The 8,210-nt window shown below is 41.1% G+C and overlaps 1 protein-coding gene across 1 annotated transcript in view; it reads right to left on the reverse strand.

The window, feature by feature from the left end:
- The window catches only part of STEAP4 (STEAP4 metalloreductase), a 31,835-nt gene extending 24,452 nt beyond the window's left edge, over positions 1-7,383 (reverse strand). The window contains exon 1 of the mRNA XM_068673902.1: positions 7,246-7,383. The gene's annotated coding sequence lies outside the window, so the exon portion shown is untranslated. The remainder of the gene's footprint in view (positions 1-7,245) is intronic.
- Positions 7,384-8,210: the final 827 nt, after the last annotated feature.

Below are 8,210 nucleotides of genomic sequence, written 5' to 3' on the forward strand. Positions count from 1 at the left end.
ACCTCAGAAGTGGATGCACCACGTCTCAGTGGCAGGAAGGCACTTGACAGGCTGGGCTGGCACTTATTTTGCAGAGAACAAGGATTTGCATGTTGAGATCAGCCTCAGGTGCGAAGACACAGAAATACAGAGACAAGCAAATTGCACCCACATAGACATCAGCTGGAGCCCTGGGAGCTGCTGGTGCTTCCGGGGCTGTGCAATGCTGAGGCAGGAGAAATGGCCTCAGATTGGAATGAGCCCCAGGCCAGGGTGTCAGAGCATTTATGGGGAGAGTCAGGGCTGCTCTGGCCTGTCCTTCAGGGAAGGGTGCTGGTAATCAACTTGTTAGTCCTGTCCCTGCTGAAGTTCTGCCTCAGCACCCTGCCACCACCCTGGCCTGGCTCAGGAGGGGAGTGCTGGGCTGATTCTGTCTGGACTGCATGGGTTTCTGCTGGGGCCAGATCCTCCTGGACCTGGAGGAGGTACGGACAGGGTTTGGTCCAAACCTCTCTCCTCCAGGCCCTGCCAGGACCCTCCTCAGAGCAGGCAGTCTGGCATACAGAGTGCTGATGTGTGCTTTCCTCTGCCACTGCCAAGGGCTTTGCTATAATCGCAGCCCTATACCGTTCCCTACAGAAATCTGCCTTCGGGAGGTTTGTCTGGGCTGAGGGTCTTCTGCCAGGACCTCCTCTGTATCTGAGAACTCTTGGGAATAACTAGAACCTCTGCCCCCACCTGGAGGTGGGATCTCCTTGCTACCCAACTTCCACCTCCATGTGCAGGTAGCAGGTCCCTCTCAGCACGAGTGACACCTGGTCTGCCTCCAAACCATGCTGTGCTCAGCATACCTGTGCTCCTCTTGGACTCTGTTTCCTTATTCTTGTGTCCTGCCTGGACACCAGCTGGTGGGACATCTTTGTCCTGTGAGAAAACCCACCTTGTCCCTGTGATGGAACAGAGGACAGGCACACGTCCATGTTGCAATTTGGGCTACTTTGTGAGTGGCCTGTGTGTGGCAAGCAGGAGACCTGGGTGCACAGGAGCATGAATGTGCCAGGATGCTTTCCCTTTCCTGGCTCTCCCATTGCCTTTCTGGCTCCACTTTTCCCTTCACCTCTTCATTTTTCCTCTTTCACCCAAAGTCCCTGTAAATCACAGGACCTCCTTGCTGATGTGCTCCAGGCTGTGGCCACACTGTCCATCCATGCCACCAGCAAGAAGGAGCACAAGAGAAGGAAATCTGCAACTGTGGGGCCTGTCTTCACTCTTCTGTGGCCAAGTAGGGCACCCTACTTAGGACAACAGCCCCCAGCAGCCTGCTGGGAGTGGTGTGCTTTGCTCTGTGTCTCCCTCTGGGGTCCACGTGATGTATTATCATCAGTTGCCTGTGCTCCTTTTTCAAGGAAAAAAAAATTAAAAAGAGCAGTGGTGTTACAAAGCTGCATGTTGTTTGTAGGAGGTTGTTTCCCCAGGCTCAGAGACATTGTGGAAGAAATGACAACCTTCTAAAAAAAAAATCCAAAATAAACCAAAAAAACAGAAGGGAAAGAGAAGAAAAGAGGCACAGAGCCTGTTATTTTTTGCTGCAAACTCTCCATCAGACAGTAAACACATACTGAGTGGGGAGTCCCAGGACATATGACCCAGGAATGCTGCCCCTGGGACAACCAGTCCCAGTGTCCTAGGGGAGGCAGCGTGCCTGCAGGACACTCCAGGGCACCTCAAAGGCTGATGAAAATTTACTGATAAATGTGATCTCTAGGCTGGTGATAAATATTTGTAAGTCTCTGTTATATCACTGTTTGAAATATACTTTTTTTAATGTTTTCCTTGGCAGGGTAGGTATAGTCTTGGGATTGTGCCTTAAAGTTTTAGCATCTGAAACAAAAGTTCTGGCTATAGCATTGTAAAGCCTTTCTTTGTTATATGCAGCCTTCACAGATCGGAGGACATAATAAAACAAATCTGTTGCTAGGTGCTTATTCTGAGGTCCAAAATTGCAAAAGTATTCAGACATCTGCCTCCCCTGGAAGTCTATGTAACTTTCAGGATTTATATCTTAGAAATCACAAAACACCATCAAGCACTAGTTAGCCCAAATCTCAGTGATGCTGGAATAGGATGGATTTCTACCTGAAAATAAGGCATGCAATAGCATGATTTAAAAATGAACTTTGTCCTGTATTCTCTGCCCCATATAATGACATTTCTGCACATAGTTTCTTGGAAGTGTAAAATCGGGACAGTAGTGTTTAGGAGTAGCTCGTTTCAGATCAGCTTTCCCATAATCAGTAAAAATATGTTTCTTGTACCCTTCAAAAATCACAGATGCAGGTCTCACTGTTAAATTGGTGAGGTTTCCACCCAATGGCGTCATCAGTGTCTAGAAATAATTTGGAGCAACTTCATGCTCCTTTACCTCTAATCTGTTCTATGAAAATTGATTGGAAAAAATACATTTAGGAGTCAAATTAAATCATGTTTCCCTTTCAAAAAAGCCAACAAACTCTCTTTTACTTTGCTTAACACTCTTTACTGTGATGGTTAATTTTCTTCACGTGCTTAGGTTGAAGCTGTCAACTGCAAATATTTGCTATCAATTTCTACAGAGCGGGAATATCCAGGGTGCTTCTAAACATAAGCTCTAGTACATTTGACAGCTCTAGTTTTCTTTCTTGCTGAGACATTAATCTGTAAGACTGTGAGAGAAGCACTGGGAATGCAAGCAGGTGAGCAGCACAGGTCTCTTGAAGTTGCAGACCAAGATTAACAACATTTCATAAGGTGCTCAACAAGTGAAAACACAAGCTAAAATATACAAACAGAGAGACGAGCTGTGATGTAATCAGATGTTCAAAGCTAGGGAATAGGTGAGTTTTTGGAGAAGACAGCCATTTTGCTTTTCCTTCCTTCCATAAAAATCACTAACATCATTCAGCCTGTCTACATAAACAACACATGCTTCATTTTGATTATCTTCTGGAGAAGGTGTTTTAGAAGTGAGGAGAATGAGAAGTGGAATCATTTTTCATGTTGTCAGAAGTGAGATTGACACATGGGAAGGCTGGAAGCTGGTAATGATTGAAGCTTTTTCCATTTGCTGTTTCCTGCTTGGCCAAAGCTTTCTTGGATTCCTGCCTATAAAGTTAATATCTGCAAAAGAACTACATTCACATACATATGTGTGAGATGTCTCACGCATATTTATGCAATTTCCCAAGAGACATACAGCTAAAATATCATGTCTTTGTATTCTAAATAAAAGAAGTTTTGGTCAGGTGGTGTTTGTAATTTCACAGAGTGAATTCAATTTCTGAAATTATAATACCATTTGATATCAGCCTTCCTTGCTGTTTCAGCAGATAAAGCTACCTTGTATCCAGAAATAGCTTTTGTGCATGCCTTTCTGAATGCTGCTCTGTGTTCCCGTTGCCTTCAAGCTTGTTGCTTTGTTTCTAATTAGTCTTTCCCTAAATTACAACAAACACATGACACTATTGTTCACTTGATTTCTGGGAATACAGTCTGATGATGGCAGTGCCTACCAGGAGACCAAAACATTCTCAGATGTCTTTGATATGGTAATTGTCTGATGTGGAGCAATATGCAGGATTTTAACTTCCTAGCATTTCACAGATAAACTATACTGTGATTTTGTCTGGGATAGAAAGCAAAATACCTGCAATTGAATTCTTCTGAGAATATCATTCAGGTATGGTCAAAGCAAGAGCATCTGGGAAAGAATATCGTAATGTTTCAGTCAGTGGTCCAACGCAAAGCTTAGAGCCCGAGAGTCTGACAATTTCTGGAGCTGTAAGGGTGTATTTTGAAATGGGTTGTGGGGAGGTATGAAAGTTGCACAAATGTGATGGTGTCATATTGGAAATAATTCATTTATATAGAGTGTCCCCAAAAGCTAGAGACAACACACTTTGAACTTCACAGCAGTGGGTGCCATGTTTAGGGATTTGTATTCATGTTCAATAGAATTTCAAACTGGGACTAGAAAAAGAAAGACCAATATAAGAAAGATGTATCTGCAGACCATAATGCCTCTGAGTTGAAATCTGCTTAGGCTACTTTGAATAGATCCTCATGGTCTAAAAGCCATATGTGTCCCCTAAGTCATTCCATTGCATCTAGTGTTTCTCTTAAAAGTTTAGTGTGAACATCCATGAGTCAGGGATGATGATTTATTTTTTAACTCCAGTTTTGAAAAAAACCACCAGCATTTCATCTCATTTCCCATATTTAGGATGAAACCTTATTCTGAAATTTGAAATTGCTAGCAAGAGAGGAAACAAGGTTTTTAAAATCTGCCTGTAATCATGCCAGACTATTTTTTCTTATTTATTTAGTGTCTTTGCATCTATAGTCTAGCTAATGAAAAAATGAGCTGCAAGGAAAATTAACCCTAATAATAGGAGAATAAAAAATGTAAAGAGATCAACCAGTCAATCTGCTGGGCTCAGAAAGAATTCAAAAGCCCCAAATGCATTTTGATCACCTCCCTCCAGCAGCTAGGTAATCACACCACTCGCATAGCCAGAGTTTTTGTAAAGTTCATTTGCTGACAAAATCACCCCCACTCCCCAAATACTCAAACATACAACCAGGTCACAGAAGCTGAACAAATTATCACATATCAGCTGAACTGTACTCTATTTTCATGTCCATGCTCTTTACTTATTCTGATGAATACTACCACATAAGTTTAAATCCTTTCCTATGAACTCTGCAGTGCCTAAATCCCCCATCAAGCTTGCTCTGACTGCATGTGACTGCACAGTATTTGTGCCCTGCTTTAATCCTTCCTGACAACTTGTAAAGATAGATTTTCCAGACATAAACCTAATACATATTTCTCAGTATCATCCAGCACAAGAGGAGCTTGAAAAGCTCTTTTTTTTTTTTTTTTTTTTTTTTTTTTGGAGGCTAGTTAGACATACAGAATATATTTTTGTTTCCCTCCTTTTCTGTTTTCCTTTTGCAAACAGGAGCTTTATCATCATGTGAGGAATAACCAGCAGACACATGCAAAAATAAAAGTTAACATTTCACCTAGGAGGAATTCCTCTGATATATTTGAAGACATGCTAGCTTAAGAAGGGTAGAACTTCATGTCCAATGATACATTTATGACATTACTATTAATCAGGCATAAAGGATTTGTACTGCATTGTGACAGAGAGCAATAAGAAGTGGACATGAAGGTGAATTGGTTATTAAGCAAGTAAATGACTTCTGTTGCCAGCCTGGCACTGACTGACAGGACTTGAATGCCTGTAGTGTTGTCAGATTTCCCAGACTCCTCAGTAGTTTTATTCAAGGGATTTTTGTATCTGGCCATCATTGCTATGCTTCGCCACCAGGCAGAAGACAGAAGAATAAGTCAATTGAATGATGCAAGGCTCTAGTTTCACTGGGTAGGGCCAGTGTTTGGACAACTTATCTCATTTGGTGAGCAGGACCTGAGCAGTGTGGCTCAAGTTAAATGAAAGTAAGGTCATTAATCAGCTCTTTAAAGAAACCAGGTGGCACTTGCCAAGGTTATGTGGTGAAGAAAGTTGTATACAGAGCAAATTTAGCCTGTGCTAATGGTGTCAGTTGGAGAGTAGGTTCAAAGATGAGATTGATCCAAGGGTGAGTATCCCATCATGCCACCATCTCTTTCCTCTCTCATAGCCCAGAGTACCTTGGCTGCCTGCAAGGCTGGTGCTCAGCTGTCTTCATGTATATTGAGAACATGAAGAACATTTTTTTTTTTTTTTTGAGAGAGAGAATAATAACACTGGAAAGGATGAGTCTGAGCTCCTCAGAAACGACTGTGAGCTGTTTTTTTTTATACCATACTTACAAAAGGTCTTGCTTTTCTTTGCAGAAGAACAAATATTCTGTCCTCACAGTCTTTTCCCTTAACACTTTCATTTTACTGACCTCACAGCTCTGACCGTGCTCTGCTCCTCTTTCTTCTAGCTTTTATTTGTCCTTTCAGCTTTTTAAAAGTACTCTTGCTACTAACTGTGGGCTTTTCTCTCTCAGATGGTATCCCAGACACATTAAGATTATTTTCCTGGAGGTAATGTTTACAGATAACCCAATGAAGGGGGAATTGGAGGTCTCCCAGAAAAAGTAAAGATGCAGACTTTTAGGTTTCACAAGTAGTATTTCACAGGCAGTTGTGCTCGGGAAATATGCTGACAGCAACCTTAAGAGAATGTGTAAAAGAAGGACACTTTCTTCCCAGTTCTATTGAGCCTTCTGTCCTCCAGCCCCCCAGCCCACTTCTTTGATATTTAGAAAAATCAAAAGGTAAAAAGGTAGAAAGTTCAGGCAGAATGTGTGAGATGATAGTAATGGAATTGGATACACTAGCATGTATTATGGTACAGCTGTTGTCATCTTGACCATTCTCTCTCATCCTGTTATTTTTGTGAGAAGTTATTTAAATATATGTGCATATACCCCAGAGGAGTACTCTGTGTTTTGCTTTCTATTTTTTAAGAATGTCAGGAAGTTACAATAAATATCTCCATGAAATTTGCTTAATAAGAATTTTCAGAAGCATTTGTCATATTTCTGCTAGCAAAGTCAACTGAAAGACTAATTTTAGCAATGTGAAAAGCTGCTTCTATTGTGACAAAAATTATGGCCTAAGGGACAGAGCCACCCCCTCTAGAAATTAATACTTACAAAACCACATTTCTGTCAACAGTCTGATGGTGATGCCATGAGAAGCTACTAATGGGAAAACAGAGCTGTCAGAATAAAAAGTGTTCATCTTCTCTAAACCAAGGAGCCTTTATTTATTTTTCCAAGCAATAGGCACAACTGAACTGTTTCTCTGAAATCTCTGTCTCCCGTAGATAATATGCTTGGTTTAGCACTAACTCATACTTCAACCTCTGTCTCATGTACTTTGTATTTTTTTTTTTCATCATGCAGACCACACTCTCCTAGGAAAAACAACTTTTTTTTTTTTTTTTTTTTTTGTTGCATCCACAATTACAGCCAAGCTTCTTGATCAGGGTACCAAACAAAACACAACATGCAATTTACATGGCCTAAAAAACCACATATATATCAATCCAAAAAGTAATTAAAGTATTAGCAATCTAGTCAAAGTGTTATTATTTTTTTGGGGTTCCATTTTGATTAAATCAGCAGTCCCAATTATTATAGCTTACTCCCACTCATGATACCACTGAAAGTGGTACACACCATATTTCTCATCTCTATTACTTTCTCCAGTATTATGCTCACCCTTCTGTTGTTCTTCAAGAAGCAGGAGAAAGAGTTATGGTGAGCTGTTAGTGTACTGAGTCCTTCACTGGGAGAAGTATGATCTTGCTGAGGGTTTCTTCCTCCCTACTGCAGGATCTGCTTGGGGCTATTTTTATACATTTCCTAGCATGTTGCTCTTTTTTCATTGGTCCACAATTCCACTTTATATCTAAATATACTATATATAGTACATTTTGCACATTTGTTCTTTGTTCCCTTTATCTTCAAAGCCAGTTTTACAGGCCTCTCCGTAAAAGGCTTAATGACCAATAATTGATCATTACTGATTTGTTTATAGCCCATGAGCCTCTGTTTCCATTCTGTCTCCACACTTTCAAAACCTCTGCTATCATCCATTGCTTGTACTATATTAGTTTTAGTCTAGGCTCATAGCTGCCTCTACACAAAATAGCTACTACTCCTCTACTATTATGTACTGAAATCTCAACAGTACTATAGCAGTAGGCATTTTAATACACAACCCTACAAAGCTAAAAAAAAATTAAAGGAATTAGGTAATATTCACCTGGCAGGTAAATAATTGCTGTTATAACTCATCTGGCTGAAACAAAGCTCCAGGCAGGCCAAGACACAGCCAGCCTGACATGCCCTAGCTCTACGGCTTTGCAGACATAATGCAAAGGTTGTGACCTCTTACTAGCAAAGGTAACGCCACACTTATGGGGCTGTAGGGCTCTGCCCAGTGGAATTTCATGCCTCATCTATGACTTTGAGGCAGCAAAGAAGTCTTAGCCAAGGATTTCGTCAACCTTAGGAGAGACTCAAGGGGAGAAGAGGGGTCCCTGTGTTCTGGGTTGGCATGTACGGTCTGAAAACTTGTTCTTTCATTGTATGCTACATGCAGTTGACCAAGCCATGTTCTGACAAGAGGGCAAAGTAAAATCTCCTAGATAGAAAGTAAATGTTAAAAAGAACTTACATAA

This window comes from Anas acuta, chromosome 2 (genome assembly GCF_963932015.1).
Source record: "Anas acuta chromosome 2, bAnaAcu1.1, whole genome shotgun sequence".
Taxonomy (NCBI): Eukaryota; Metazoa; Chordata; class Aves; order Anseriformes; family Anatidae; genus Anas; species Anas acuta.